Here is a 15622-nt window from a genome sequence, read left to right on the forward strand (position 1 = left end):
CCCTCTCCCCGGTACCCTGCTCACCCCTAGTTCTTCCTGGTGCTCAGTCTTGGAGTGAGACATATCAGGTTCATATCTTTGCTCTGCTACTACCTCTGTGATCTCTGGTGACTCTGGCGTCTCTGAACCCCTGTTTCTCCACCTGTGAGTAGGTTTAAGATCCCTGTTTAGTGGAGTAGGAGCTTGTAAACAGAAGTGGACACAGGTGACAGCCAGGTTGCTTTCCCTTTTCTCTGTTACTTCCGGTCCCAGGGTGGCTCCTGGCTGGCCTGGGGTTACACTGCCTTTGTGCCAGCCCCCAAGTCCTTCCTGTGCCCAGCCCCCCTGCACCATTGTACAGCCCCGTTTCCTCTTGGAAGCTAGGAAGTGTCAGCAGCTTCCCTCACACAGGTGAAAAGCAAGGGTGGAGGTGTGGCCTCATCTGGGAATTCACCACAGTGCCCCGTGCCCTGCAGGCACACAGCTCCAGCTTCCCTGGCACTGGCATCATGCAGTTATAGCCACACCAGCTGCTCCTGTGGTGGCTTCTGAAGTCTGCAGTGCCTACTGCTGGGAGACCCCTCTAAGACACCCCGGGAGGCTGGGGCAGGAGGCTCACAGGGGGCCGAGGCTGAGCTCTAGGGCCATCTTTTCATTTTCCTTTGATGCACTCTGTGCAGCCTGGGCCCCATTACTCTCCCTTTCTGTGCTTTAGCTCCTGCTGCTATGTCCAGTCAATTTGAGTCTCTCCTGTGTGCAAAAGGTGGGCCATCCCAGAGTAGGGGTGGAGTGAGAGAGGTAAAGACAGAGCTGAGAAGCCTGCCCTCTCGGCAAGAATTTCTGAAACAGTCTCACCAACTGCCACGAGTGCCACCCCTGTTCCATGCTGTTAGCTGCTTGCTAGCTGCATCCCACACTGCTCTTACCACATTGCGTTAGAGACCATTATCTTTAATGACTGTGAGTGCAGAGGCACAGAGTGGGGAAGCTAGCTGCCAAAGGTCACACAGCAGCAGAACTAGGATTTGAACCTTGGTTTTCCAGTCTCTGTGCAAAACTCAGGGTCTCACTCCATCTATTCTAAGGCCTCAAGGCCACAGGGAGCTCTCATTGTTGAATGTACTCAAGGGAAAACTTGGAGATGAAGGTTCGTTTTAATGAGCTATGGAGCAAGAATTTGAAACAAGTGGGAACAGTGACTCATGCCTGTAATCCTAGCTACTTGGGAGACAGAGATCAAGGGGTGGAGGTTTCAGGCCTGCCCTGGGAGAGCAGGAAAAATATAGATTCAGGGCACCAATGACATAAGAAAGTACAAATGAGGGTCACAGCTCTGGAGAATCTATGGATCTAGGCATAAAGTGAGACGTTATCTGCACAATAACCAGCTCCCAAAGAGCTGGGGGCATCATGACTCAAGTGGTAGAGTGACTGCCTAGCAAGTGAGAGACCCTAGTTTACCTAGTATCACTGAAAAGAAATGTTAGAAATAAGGGCCTAGGACTAATAGTAATTGACCAGCCATGTGGCTTTGGACTTCAGTTAACATCTAATGAAGTAGGGATCTTTAGGGTATACCTATTACCCACAATGCCTTGCCCTATTCTCTAGTCGCCTGCACTGCTGTCCAGGGTGTTAACCCTGGGCTCTCCTTTCCCAGTCCCTGCAAGCCTATGGCTCACCCAGCCTGTGCCTGTCCAGCAGGGGATCCCTGAATCCTGATCCAAAGGTGCATGGCCTGGTCAGCACCACTGCCACGTTTTGGCTCGCATGGCCTCTCCCCTTAACCTCTCTCCACTTCATGACCAGAAGCCTCTGTACCCTGGCCACATGTGTCACCTTCTGCCACACTGTGCCTTATCCTGATTCCACATGACGCACCTCCCTCCCTGCAAAGCACCTCCCTGCTGTTTATCACACACACAGACACAGACACAGACACACACACACACACACACACACAAAGTGATCAGACCTGGAGAGCAGGAAGAATACTGATGCAGGAGTCTGACAGATGTGGATCAGATCAGCTCTGTCCCATTCCAGTTGTGGGACTTAGGGAGCTGGGGCAGGTCCCTCCCTCTCCCTGAGACCTGCCTTCAGGCAGGCGCTGGAGGAAGAGACATGGCCATAGAAACTGGAAGTCTAAGCACTGGGAAGTAGGAGTTGCTTACGTTCCTTTTGTGCTTGATCTCTCATCATGAGCAGTGCAAATCCTAGACTGGTCAGCTGTCCTCTGCTCATAAAGTTACAGAGCCTGTGCATGGTCACCAAGCCACCCACCACAAGCCAATGCCTCATGAGTGCTTGTGGAATGCTGGAATGCATGACACTTGGTCAGTAGGCTGGGAGGGCCTCCTGGAGGCAGTGATTTTTAAAAGGCATTAAGAAGTTGGGGTTAAGGTCCTAGGGGCAGTGAGGCCTTGGAAGAGGCAGAGATGATGGGGTGAATGCCCCCACCATGCCTCAGGTAGATTCTGTCCAAGCAAATGAGCAGAGAAGAGGGGAAAGAGGCAGGGGAGAGGGCTGGGACCAGGAAGCGACTCTGAAGGACTAGAAGGAGGGGGTGATAGAATGGGGGTGTAGAGTGGGTGGAGGGACTGGATGTACTTGATAGGGCAGGGATCTAGGAATGCCTCTTAGGAGAGGGCTCACATTGCCTGGGAGCAGGAGCAGAACCCTGGAAGGACAGATGTGACCGTGTTGGCCACATCAGGTTGGTGACCTTGTCCCATCTTGACACTGACTCTGCAGGTCGGCCATGATGGAGACTGAGGATGCAGAGAGGTGGGTCTCAGGCCCAGTGCTGACTGGGTTTGGGCTGGTTGTCTTGTTGAGGAGAGGCCTGGATCGGGCATTGGGAGCTGTAGAAATGGAGGCTTGGCTGTGGGATAAGAGAGGAGGGGGCAAAAGAATGACTGGGGAAAGGGGCGTCACTGTGAGCCATCCCCCATGTGTCCTGCAGGCCAGCAGCTCGCTGAGGGCTCTCCTGGCAGTGATGCTCCCATGCACTGGGCACTTCCCCTGTCCCAGGCCAGGCCTGGTGACTCACTGGAATTCATTTATTCCAGAATAGAAGCCATTACTACCTGTCCTCTTTTACAGATGAGGAGACCGAGGCTCAGAGTGAGGAAGTGGCTGGCCAAGGCCTCCTGTCATCCCTGCCTCTCTCTCTCTCTCTCTCTTTCTGTCTCTTTTTCTCCCACCTTTATCTCTCCCTCTCTCCCTCTCCCCCATTCCCTGCCTCTTGCTGGCTGTTGGTGTGGTGGGCTTGGGTGGGTGGCCCCTGTCCTCAGCTGCCTCTTCTCAGCAACCATACAGCCAGAGCCCCTGGGGACCTGGTGTTGCTGCAGGAGGCACAAAGCTGGTCTCATTAGTGACTCTGAAATGCCAGGCGGGTGTGCCTGCTGGCCTCCTCATCTATCATGCATGTGGTAGGCAGGATTCTGGCAGGCAGGTGGCAGAGCCCAGGCCAGAGCTCACAGCTGCTCTGAGCCCCCACCTGTGCACAGGCAGAGATGCCAAGGCAGCACCAGACTCAGCAGCAGCCTTGCCAGAGTGAAGGGTCCTGTGGGCACAGGACACAGATGCAGCTAACGAGCCTGCCCAGCCCAGCACCACTTCTAAGGGTCTGGGACTTCAGCTGACCTGGAGTCAGGAGAGGGCACAGAGACGGCTGAAGTAGAGTCCTGCACACGCAGTCTTGGCTTCCCGGAGTGGTAGAGCTGTGGTCATTTGTGCATCCTTATTCACTTAGCCACAAGCAGACTCTGAGCACCTGCCATGAGCAGGGCATGGCTCCAGAGCTGCTGGCTCAGCAGAAAATTAGGCAGGCCAAGCCTTCACCTCAAAATCACTAGGTCTGTGCAGGACTTCACATCTTTGGGCCTCAGGGGGAGACAAAGGGTAAACAAAACCAACTCAGAGGGTGGCATTGGTTATTTAGGATAGAGGGGTCAGTCATGGGGCTTGAACTCAGGGCCTAAGTACTGTCCCTTAGCTTTTTCACATAAGGCTGGTGCTCTACCACTTAAGCCCCAGCTCTGCTTCTGGCTTTTTGGTAATTCATTGGAGATAAGAGTCTTATGGACTTTTCTGCCTAGTCTGGCTTTGAATGGCAATCCTCACATCTCAGCCTCCTATGTAGCTGTGATTACAGGCATGAGTCACCAGTACTTGGCTAAGGCTGTACTGATTTTGAAGCAAGGGGAGACGGTAAACAAGAGGCCCTTCCAGTGGGCTGGGCTGTATTCCAGAGTGCCTTATACATACTACGGGGTTCGTTATCACAGTGGCCTCTGTGACCATTATTTTTGGATTAGGACAGAGGAAACTGAAGTAGAGAGATGGAGCAACCCATTCCAGCTCTGACAGTGGTGAGGTTGGAACTAGGCGATCGACTCCAGCTTGCCTCTCTGCTGTGTGGCTGGAGAAGGAGGGAGTCGTGGAAGGCTTTCTGAAGAGGGGATGGTTGAAGCTAAACTTGAGGAATGAGAGGAGCCGGCTCTGAAAAGCACTGTTAGGGTAGCGCGAGAGAGGACGCAGGCAGTTGTGCAGGATTCTGATGAGCAGGGAAGAGGCCAGGGTGGCTGGAGGGATGAGGGAACCTGAGATCAGGGTGGCTATGCCAGGGATGGGCCTGCAGAACCAGAGTCTCCTGCTCCCTAGAGAATTGGCATCTCTTTCCTTGCTTAGAGCTGGCCTGGGCTGGGGCCTGTGGTGCTCTGTGGGACTCCAGGCCACAGTGGCCTTCCGTGAGGTGGGCGGGAGCTCTGTGTCTTGGAGGTGCTCATCCTGGCTACCACCCTCCCCTTCCTCTTCAGCCTGGCATGGCCCCTTCCCGGCCCTTCAATGGGGGGCCCCTGGATGGGGCGCTGGATAGAAAGCCCCTCCTCACCCAGAAGCTTCTCTGTGGTTTTGAGAGATAAGACTCCTAGTCAGGAAGTGAAAGCTGAAGATGGAAGTTCAAAGCCAGCCCGGGCGGAAAGGCCTGTGAGACGCTCATCGCCAGTTAACCCCCCAAAAGCCAGCTGTAGAGCCTTGCTTCAAGTGGTAGGATGCCAGCCTTAAGTGACAAAGCTAAGGGACAGCATCCAGGCCCTCAGTTCAAGCCCCAGTACTGGCACAAAAATTAGTAAATAAATAGAGAAGCGGCAGAAGCCCTCCAGGTGGGGCTGAGCCTGGGGCTGTGACTTTGTGCCCGGTACCTTACAGTTGAGCCGTTTCCCCTGTGTGGCACCTGTTAACCCCCTGGACCATGAAGTTAGGGTGCTGGCCTATCCCATAGCCTTGCTGGCCCCTTCATCCTGATAAAGCTCAGACTCTCTGGCCCCATGTCCCGTGGTGCCTGGAAAGATTCAGGCTGTTTCCTTACTTGCTATGTGGCCTCACCCAGGGTGCTTTGCCTCTCTGAACTGTGACTGTGAAAAAGAGACCTGTGTGGGTTCTCAGGGGGATGATCTCTGTCTCTGTAAGTGATGTGTAGAGAATTGGAATGTTGGCCCGCTGGTGGATGGAGAGAATGGATAGTTGAGGAGGGGGTCTCCTGTTATCTCTTGAACACAGGATCTTCCCCAAGGTGGGTGTTCATTCATCCAGAAAGTCAATTCAATCCATGTTAAGGTGCAGACCCCTCTGGGGTCAAAGTGTATTGGAGGCATGGTGGTAGAGGAGGGGGGCATGGCTACATAAGCATGCTGCCTGGAAAAAGCAGAGAAGCTCCCCCGGAATCTGGGGGAGCTTCCTGGAAGAGGTCACCCAAGGTGGAGGTGGAGCCCAGGGTGTATGTAGTGTGATAAAAGAGGGAGAGATTGGGGTTGGGGTCGGGGCGGGAGGAGGAAGGTCCAGTATTCCAAGAAAAATTCAGAAAGAAAAGGCAAGGCAGCTTTGGGCGGGGCAGACACTGGATTGAGTTAGTGGAAGGTGGGGAGGCCCTCCTGGGACTTCCCGAGCTTTCCTCTCCCTCCAGGCCCCCACCTTGACAACGAGTTGGTGGGGTTCTGAGCTCTGTGAGTGTTGCTGAGCTGAGGGGGGTTAGAACTGGATTCTAGACTTGGACCAGGCTGCAGCTGCTGCCAGCTTCCCAGCTGCACAGTCCTCAGGTGTGGCATGAGGACGATTTCCAGGCTACCCTCAAGACTGTAGGGGGCTGATGGAGACCCAGTATTGTCAGGGTTACATGTATGCCAAGGGCTAAGGCAGGACTAGCTCCTGTGCCGCTCAGTGCTGGGCCTGCAGAGGGCACTGTGCTCGCTGGGGGAGGGGCCTGCGGGGGAGATTCCCACCTGCATGCAGAAGGCTCCTTTGTGCATGCACGCTCACACTCACATCCATGGTCTTGTACAGGCTGTCCCACCATGAACGCAGGCCTGGTGTGCACACACACTTGTGTCCTGTACCAGCATGGGCACTGACTGTGGACACTCCCAGATTCCCAGTCCTGACCCAAGGAGTAGCTGCTATCCATTCAGTGAATCAAGATGGGTTCTGGGAGCACTGTGGAGGGCAGAGAGCCTCTCCCTTTTGAGGAGGGGGCTCCAGAATGATTGTAGCACATGGGGTGCATTCAGAAGAACATGTGGTAGGGCGGAGGCACAGGATGTGCAAAGGTCCTGGGGGTGAGAGGATCCCTGTGGGCTTGGGGAGCCAGGGGAGGTTGAAAGAGGGGGGGAGGCCCTGTGGGCCACGTGAGATGGCGCGTCCTCATCCTGTGTGCAGCAGGAAGACATTAGGCAGGTGGGTGGCACAATCGGAACCAAACAAGCTGGCACACAAGCCCCTGCCCACCCCATCACGAGCGCTTTCCCTCCACCTCCACTTCCCAGCCTCCCATCCGCTTTCTTACCCACGGAGCCACACGCCCCCTCTGTGCTGGGAACCAGACTCTTGCCCCAACAAGTGGCAGACACCTCTGTGGGTGGGGCTCGGATTCTAAGCTCTTGCACTTGGGTCCAGGTTGCACGTGCTCTGAGCACACATGCTGGGAGTCACAGCCCTCCTGGGCACGTGCCACATCAGAGGTTTTGTCTGTGTGCCGTTCTCCCAGCAGCCCTGCAGAGAGGAGTTGCTGTCAGCCCCGAGAGCTGAGGACCCTGAGGCTCAGAGAGGTGAAGGGTCTCACCACAGGCCACACTGACCATGGCAGGGGGTTCAGGTCTGTTCACCAGCCCACTCAGACTCAAGCACATACAGGTGACCTCATTTTCACCTTTCCAGGCTCTCCTTCAGAGGGTGACCTTCAAGGCCAAAGTCTTGCACAGAAAGTTATTGAGCCCACCTGCCTGGTAACCCTGAGGCCCTAGGCAGGGGCAGTTAATGCCAGAAGGGGCTGGGCACCTGCCAGGCTGGACTGGAGCACAGCCTGTGTGTGCATTACAGATGAGGTTGCCAGCTCTGTCCTGTACCAGGTAAGGGCAGCAGAGGTGGAAGGGCACAGCCCCTGCCCTGCTGCACAAGTCCTAGTGCTATCCTCGCTCTTCCCGGCCCTGGTTTCTTTATTGTTACTAGTTATTGTTACGATTGCTGATTTCTTTATTGTTACTAGACAGGACACTTCTTTATTATCATTATTCCAAAAATCAGTTCTCTAGGGCTTGGGTTATGACTCAAGAGGTTGCACTTCCTGCCTAACAAGTAAGAGGCCTTGTCAAAACCCCAAATCAGCAGGGCCAAGGTGGTTCACGCCTGTAATCCTACTCATAAGGCTGAGATCTGAGGATCACAGTTCAAAGCTAGCTGAGGCACTACAAAGCTGAGAGACTCTTATCTCTAATTAATCACTAGAAAAACGGAAGTGGGGTTGTGGCTCAAGGGTAGGGCAGTAGCCTTGAGCTGAATTGTTCTGGAACTGTGCCCAGGCCCAGAGTTCAAGCCCTATGATCTCCCCTTCCCCCCAAAACCAAAACAAACAAAAAACCCAAATCAGGTCATCAGCTACAAGTAGTAGCACACTCCTGAAATACAAGATCTCAGGAAACTGAGGCAGGATTTTGAGTTCAAGGTCAGGCTGAACTCTCATAGTGGGAACCTGGCTCAAAAAAAGTTCCAAGTCTCTGGTTCAGTAGAATGGGCAAGGCTCTGGGTTCTGCCCCTGGCACCACAGAAAAAAGTTCTCATGATGGAAACCTGCCACAGAAGGCGGAATTCCTAATGGCCCTGGCTCTCAGATACCAGCTAGGTCGGCATTCATGTATAAGATTTTTTGTCTTCTTTCTTTCTTTCTTTCTTTCTTTCTTTCTTTCTTTCTTTCTTTCTTTCCCTCCTCCTCCTCCTCCTCCTCCTCCTCCTCCTTCTTCTTCTTTTTCTTCTTTTTGTACTAGTCATGGGGCTTGAAATCTGGGCCTAAACTCTGGGCCTGGGCACTGTCCTTGGACACTTTTTATTCAAGGCTAGTACTCTGTCACCACAGCACCACTTCTTGCCTTTTCTGAGGAATCGAACTTGGGGCTTCATACATGCTAGGCAAGCACTTATTAGTGAGCCACATCCCCAGCCCCTTCTTTTACTTTTATTTCTTATCTTGGCAGTGCTGGGAATGAAACTCAGCGTCTCCGACACAGTGAGCAGTGTCTCCAGCTCTTTCTCTGTATTTTGTTTACTTTTGTGGTAGAAGCCCCTTGCCTTATGCATACTGATGCTCTACCACTAAACTACACACCAACTCTTCCATCAACATTTTTTTTTTTCTTTTTGCGGGGGAAGATATGAGATGTTGGGATTTGAACTTGGCCTTACAACTTGCTTGGCTGGTGCTGTACCACCGGAGCCCTGAGTTTTGCAGGTTGTTTTGGAGATGGCATCTCACAGGCAAAAGCTTCTTCCAGGGTTCCCCTTTCTTCCTGCCCTTGTCCTCCAGGTCTCTCTGTGGGATGTCAAGCCTGGACCTGGGGGTCTGCAAGCCCAGGCCTGAAGAAGTTACGGTGACTGCCTTGTCATCTTTGGTCATGAGCTAGTCTTCATCCATGCAGCAGGAACTGGTGCCCAGCACCATCTGCAGAGGAGAAGGATGGGTGAAACCTCCCGAGCCTCTGGAGGTTTTGGTAGCCAGATGTGAGGCTGGAGCAGACACAGGGACAGCTAGAGACCAGCTGGAGTGCTTGGGGTGGGCTGGGGGCTGGCCTGCCACACTCCCATGCTAACACCCACCACTATTGTCTGGTCCTGGGCAGGCCTGAGGACTTGTGCTCTGAATGAATGACTGAGCCTCGGAACGAAGGGCGTGGGGGGATGGGGATGGTGGAGGGAGTGCGAGAGTAAAGGAATGTAGACCTCCCTGGGCTACAGTGGCCTATGGGGATAAAGGGCCAGTGGAGGGGTAGAGGAGATGGTGTAGGTATCTGGGATATGCATGTGGGCCCTGGTGCTGGAAAGAGCACCCCAGTTCCCCTGGCTAGGGCCTAAGGGCAGGCAGCACATGGCAGTCTGATCCCGTGGTGGGAGTTGGCATGTGCCTGTGAGGCCTGCTCACTGTGGTCAGGGCCAGAGCAGCCTGGGCAGCTCCTGGGGCAGGTCCCTGTGTTTCTGATTGGGGGTGGAGCGGGATCACATTACCAGTCTGTTCCTGAGAAGCTGCTGGAGTTGGTGCGGAGGGCGGGGCATCTCCTGGCTTGGTTCACAGATGTAATTCCCCAACTCTTCTCACCTTCTCTCCCCCTCCCTGCTTTGTGAGGGGGAGGGGAGGGGTTGGCCCGTGCCAGGGTCTGTCAGAGACACGGGGAGGTAGAGCAAGAGTGTGTGTGTGTGTGTGTGTGTGTGTGTGTGTGTGTGTGTGTGTGTGTGCATATGTGTGTGTGGGCAGTGGGTACGCACAAGCTTGGGCCACTGGATCAGGTAAGCCAGGTCCCCAAGTGGGGCAGTCCTGTGACCTCTCTAAGCTGCCAGCCTACTGTTTGCTCAGGAGGCCACTGCCTGGCCCAGCTCCGGGATCCGGGTGTCTGGGCCCTCAGCCAGAATGCCGCCTTCCTGCTCACCCCCTCACCACAGGGGCTTCTTGGCGGTTCTACTGCTTGGTAGCTCCGAGTCCTAGCCTGTCTCGAAAGGCCCTGGAGCCTCTGCTTGCTCATCTCTGTAATGGGTGGGCAGTAGTAGCCCTAGTGACTTCACAGCAGCCTGGTTTTTTGTTCGCTTTGTTTTGCTTTGTTATTGGTGTTGTTGGTTGTGGGGTTTGAACTCAGGGTCTGGGTCTTGTTCCTGAGGTTTTTTTTCCTCCACTCAAGACTAGCACTCTACTACTTTGAGCCACCGAGCCACTTCCAGTGTTCTGCTGGTTAATTAGAGTCTTATGGACTTTCCTGCCCGGGCTGGCTTTAATCCTCAGATCTCAGCCTCCTTGAGTAGCTAGGATTACAGGTGTTGATGGCACAGCATCCTCTTGACAGTGGCCTTTGTCCCTTGTCTCCACCCCTCATCTCTCTTGGGTCCCGTCTGGGAAAGATGTCTGGACAGCCAAGAGTGTAGCAGACCAGACCTAAGCCTGGCTGTGAGAGGAGGGGTGAGGCCCCTCAGTCTCACTTGGAAACCTGCTCCCCTGACTGTGCTGGCCACCTTCCCTGGCACTTCAGCAGGGGCAGGACGGGCAGGCAGGGCATGGGGGAGGAGGGAGGGGGGAGGGTGGTGCCGGAAGGAGAGCTCACAAACAATGGGCCTCTATGGCCCCCTGGAAAGGGCAGTTCTGGCAACCCCTGGTTCGGGCTTTACATTAGTGTTCTCTCAGACCCGCCCCCCATTTCTTCCGGTGGCTCAGAGCCCTATCCAGAGTGGGGAGGAGTGGCCCCCAAGCACCCTCCTTCTCACAGAGCATTGCCACTTCCCTGCTTTCCACCCTGGTCAGTCTGCCTTGATAGATGGCATGGACCACCTGCTGTGGCCACTGAAGTTGAAGTTGAATTTCAAAGCATGAATGGTTCACCAAGCAGCAGAGTGAGGAGGGATCTCAGCCAAGGCCACACCGCATGAGAGCAGCTGAGGCTGGGCTGCTGGGACAAAGTGGCTGGAAGGACAGACAGGGGTGGGGGCTGTGGGAGGGTGAGGGGGGAATGTGAGTCAAGGTGGGGTGGGGAGGGAGACCAGCTGGGAGCAGACCCATCTGCCACCTCCATTGGGGTCCTATATACAGAAAAGCCTAGCTACCCTCCTGGCTCTCGGAAGCTCAGGTTCCCAGGAGAGGAAATGCTTCTGTGGTGGCCCCCACTCTGTGCCCCGCCGCAGACTCAGGAGGCCCTGGGGCATCACTGCCACCTCTTCTTTTACAGATGAGAGAACCAGAGAGGACCCTGCCTGGGTCCTCCACTGATTCACAGGGGGTGCACCCCAGGGCGGCATCCTGTCACCTGCCCCTGGCCCTTCCTAGCTAACTCTCCCACAGTGCCTGGGTTAGACCCTGCTGTTGGAACCCTGGGTTTGGAGGGAGGTCTTGGAGTTCCATCGCCCCTTCAGGGGTTATCTAGACTTCTGAGTTACTGCTTTTCCTGCTGGGCCATCTCATAGATTTAACCTCCCCAGGCCTCAGTTTACCCCTCTGGAAATTGGGAATCCTGGCTACCACCTTATCTCTTGCCAGTGGTGGTGACAGTCTCTCAGGAGAGCAGATAAAGAGGGCTTTTGAAAAGTACAAAGCACACTCCTGCACTCCTGGAGGAGGTGTGATTATTATTGCCACCTCGATGAAGAGATAAGGGGGTAGGAGGAGCCCGGTGACAGTTGCCAAGAAACGGGGAGCTGCAGCGGTTTCTGCTGGGCCCTTCCCCCCAGTCCTGGCCTTACCCTTCCTGGGAAAAGATGGGTGCTGGGGGGGAAGGGAGGCTGGGCCAACTGGCCGCTGGCCAAGCAGCCACAGTGGCTGAAGGTGACCCTGGAATGTTCCTGACCTGGCTCCAGGCTGGCTCCATCTTTCTGTGTGACCCTGACAAGTCAGGTCTCTGGTGGCTGCTGCCTTTTGAGGTGTCAGGGCAGGCAGGGGGCAGGTGTCCAGGCTGTGTGGAGCAGGCCTGGCCTGAGGAAGATACTGGCCATGGCTGCAGGGATGTGCGGCTGTAATAAGAGGCCACCAGGAGCGGGGGGGCAGGCAGCAGAGCTGGGGGCCTGAGCTGAGGGGAGCTGGGCTGTCAGCAGTGGAGGGAACTCAGATGAGTGTCAGTCCTGCCGCTTCTCTACTGCGAGACCCCGGGCTTCTCTGAGTCTCGGTTTCTCATCTGGACAAAAGGTAGATGAAGTCAAACCTCCAAAAGCTGTGCGGGGATGGAATGAAACGCTGGTTTGGGAACTACAGGTGCTGGCTGCAGAGGAGATAGGTCCTAGTTGGGGGCGAGCAGCTCCCACAAGCCTGGCATGCTCGGGGCCCTCCCCTGCTGCAGTGGGTATAGACAGGAAGGATGCAGGGTGTCTTAAGCTGAGTCAGAAGGGAAGGGAAGGTTTTTGGAGAAATGAGTCGGAGACAGAGACTTGGGAGACTCCATGTGACCACAATGGAAGAGACCCGGAGGAGACAGCGGTGGGAGAGGAGAGACAGGTCAGAGAGTCATGAAGAGGAGGGGCGGAGACCATGCTGGGGCGTGTGCAGAGGCTAGAGGCAGAAAGGGTGGGGGGAGCGTCTAGGAGGATAGGGCAGGCATATGGCAAGCAGGAGGAAGGCTGAGGGGAGGGGACGGGAAAGAAAGGCTAAGTTCATTAATTTCTTCAAAAGCTTTTATTGAAGCCAGGCCAGTGGCTTCTGCCTGCAATCTTAGCTACCCAATAGACTGAGATCTGTGGATTTGTGGTTCAGCGCCACCCCAAGGAGGGAAGTCTGCAACATTCTTTTTTTTTTTTTTTTTTTTTTTTTGCCAGTCCTGGGCCTTGAACTCAGGGCCTTGGCACTGTCTTTGGAATTTCTCAAGGCCAGAGCACTACCACTTGAGCCACAGCACCATTTCTAGCTTTTATTTTGTTTGTTTTTTTTTCTATGTATGTGGTACTGAGGAATCAAACCCCGGTCTTCATGCATGCTAGGCAAGCACTCAACTACTAGGCCAAACTCCCGGCCCATCTGCAACATTTTTATCTCCTATTATCCACTACAAAGTTGAACGTGGCCACTGGCAAACCTGGTGACTAAGGAGATTGAGATATGAGGATCATAGTTCAAAGCCAGCCTGGGTAGGAATGTTCTGAGACTCTTATCTCCAAAACATCATCAGAAATGTGCTGTGGCTCAAAGTGATAGAGCACTAGCTTGAGCAAAAAGAGCTCAGTGACAGTGCCTGAGTTCAAGCCCCACAGGGGAAAGAAAAGAAAAAAAAAAAGCTTTCATCGCATAACTACTGTTTCTGAGTTAATGTGGGATTTGTGTTAGGCACATCGCATCTTCACCCAGATGGTCTGGTGTTTGCATCTTTAGACTTGGACAAGTTATAGAACCTCTTTCTTCATTACCTTCTTTGAAAACTGAGGATTCAGAGTTCACAGGTGAGAAATCTTTAGTGCAGAGCTGCAGGTAGCAAGCCTGCCAGGCCTGCTGGGCCTGGCCTTGAGGACCCTGAGCCCTCTCAGCTGGGTCTACATTATAGAGTTCAGCTCTTGGCCACAGAGTCCTCCCACAAGTCTTTGCTCAATGCCTGCTCACTTAAGAAAGCCTCTGGACCTCAGGGGTTAATGCTGAGCCCCTGTAGGAGTTGAGGATTAAATAAAAGCCAGTAGGGGGCAGGAGTGTGGCCTAGTGGTAGAGTGCTGGCCTAGCATGCACGAAGCCCTGGGTTGGATTGCACAGTACCACATACACAGAAAAAGCCAGAAATGGTGCTGTGGCTGCAGTGGCAGAGTGCTAGCCTTGAGAAAGCCCAAGGACAATGCTCAGGCCCTGAGTTCAAATCCCAGAACTAGCAAAAAAAAAAAATAGGCTCTGGTTAATTTTTGTCAGTCTTTTACCCCTTCAGGGTTGGGAATTATTTCCTCCTCCTCTCTAACCTGAAACTCTTCCCTCACCGGCCCTTTACAGCTCAGCTGTGGGGAGTGGAGGAAGGACAGGACTCTGGCCAACAGTCAGGACAGGGTGAGAGCCTGGGACAGGGTCCTAGAGGGACCCTGCTCAACATGGGCAGTGCTAAAGGTGGAGGACACAGGATCTGGGGAGCAGGGGGGCCCTGACTGGGTGTGTTAGGAGTGGCCACCAGCCTAGCCTGCAGAGGCCCGTGTCTGAGCCTAGGGCAGATGGAAGTGTGGCACTCAGAGCTTGAACATGGGTGAACACACTCCCAGCCAGGTCAGTGATCCCATCTGGCAAAGGCACCCATCTTCACCCAGGCTTCAACCCAGGGTTTCCTGACCTGCCACCTCCACTCTCCACCCGACCTCATAGACATCATCCATGTTTTTGTGTGGGTACAGGAGGAGCCAGAGCCTGGGCTCTATCCCTTAGCTTTATTCCCTCTCCTGGGAATAAAGTCACACCTCCGCTTCCAGCTTTTTGGTGATTAATTAGAGATAAGAGTCTCATGGACTTTCTTGCCTAGGCTGGTCTCAAACTTTGATCCTCAGAGCTCAGCCTCCTGAGTAACTGGGATGACAGGCGTGAGCCAGCAGCACCAGGCTCTCATCCTTGTATTTTAAATTCCAGTTCTGTCACCCACATGGCAGAGCAAGGGGCTTCACTGCTTCTAAGCCTCAGTTTCTCCGTGAAAGTGGGAATCTGTTGTGAGGGCATAATATCTGTTCCAGACACGTGATGGGACTCCCCACGGTCCCTCACACACACCTCAGTGTATCTGCCTGCCTATGTGTGGGCCTCTCTCTAGCCTTCAACTCCATCTCCAGTCCTTCCTCTGTCCTGCACCTCCCTTGCTCACAACCCTTCAGTGATTCCCTACTGCCAGTGCTCATTCTCATTCCACCAGTATTTCATGAGGTTCCAATTGGACCAGCCGGCATTGATGGTGAATGAGTAAATGTGATGGTATTCATGGAGCAAACGCCTACAGGTTGCCCAGTATCTGTGATGATTATTTTTGGAGAGTAAGGCCAAAAGGGAGCTGTGTGTCATGGACCCAAGCCACGTAGCTAGCCAGTGTCAGAAAACATCTCACCCACGCTGATACCAGATCTGGCCTTTGGGGTTAAGCACTGCCGTGCACAGACCCTTGAGAGGTAGAACAGGCCCCAGTGCCAAGCAGAGCTGAAGGCCTCTCCCATAGGCTGAGGGAACTCAGAACAGGCCTGGAACTTCCTGTTTCTCCTTCCTGAACCAGGTTCCTAAGCGCCCTACCCCTCTCAGGGTGTGGCACCCTCCACTCTGCCTGACTCAAGCCTGCCACAGGCCACTGAGCATCATCTGGAGGGTGACTCACTCCCTAGGATCCAGGTGGGGATGCAGTGGCGTCAGAGTGGCCCTCGGCAGCGGAAGCCAGGCTTGCTCGCCAGCCCTGGGCTTCCTGGATCTAGGAACCACTGGGCACTTCTTGCTTTTGACCCCGGAGGTGGCCCTGGCAGGTTTTTTGGACAACATGCACTGACTTCACCCTCACCAGACCTGCTCTTTCCTCAGAGGGTGTGGCAGGGTCCAGGCTTGGGTTCAGGTAGGTCACAGGCAGGCAGGTACTGCTGCTCGGTTGTAGACCAGCTGCAGGTATATCCGGGTCCACAGTCTCAATGTGAAAAGAGCAGTGTGGCTGGGCCC

General features: G+C 54.3%; 1 protein-coding gene across 7 annotated transcripts in view; it reads left to right on the forward strand.

Moving 5' to 3' along the window:
* The window catches only part of Rap1gap (RAP1 GTPase activating protein), a 61057-nt gene that overhangs the window by 17631 nt on the left and 27804 nt on the right, over positions 1-15622 (forward strand). The window lies entirely within an intron of this gene.

The sequence above is a fragment of the Megascapheus bottae genome, chromosome 6, assembly GCF_031878675.1.
Source record: "Megascapheus bottae isolate mThoBot1 chromosome 6, mThoBot2.hap1, whole genome shotgun sequence".
NCBI lineage: Eukaryota > Metazoa > Chordata > Mammalia > Rodentia > Geomyidae > Megascapheus > Megascapheus bottae.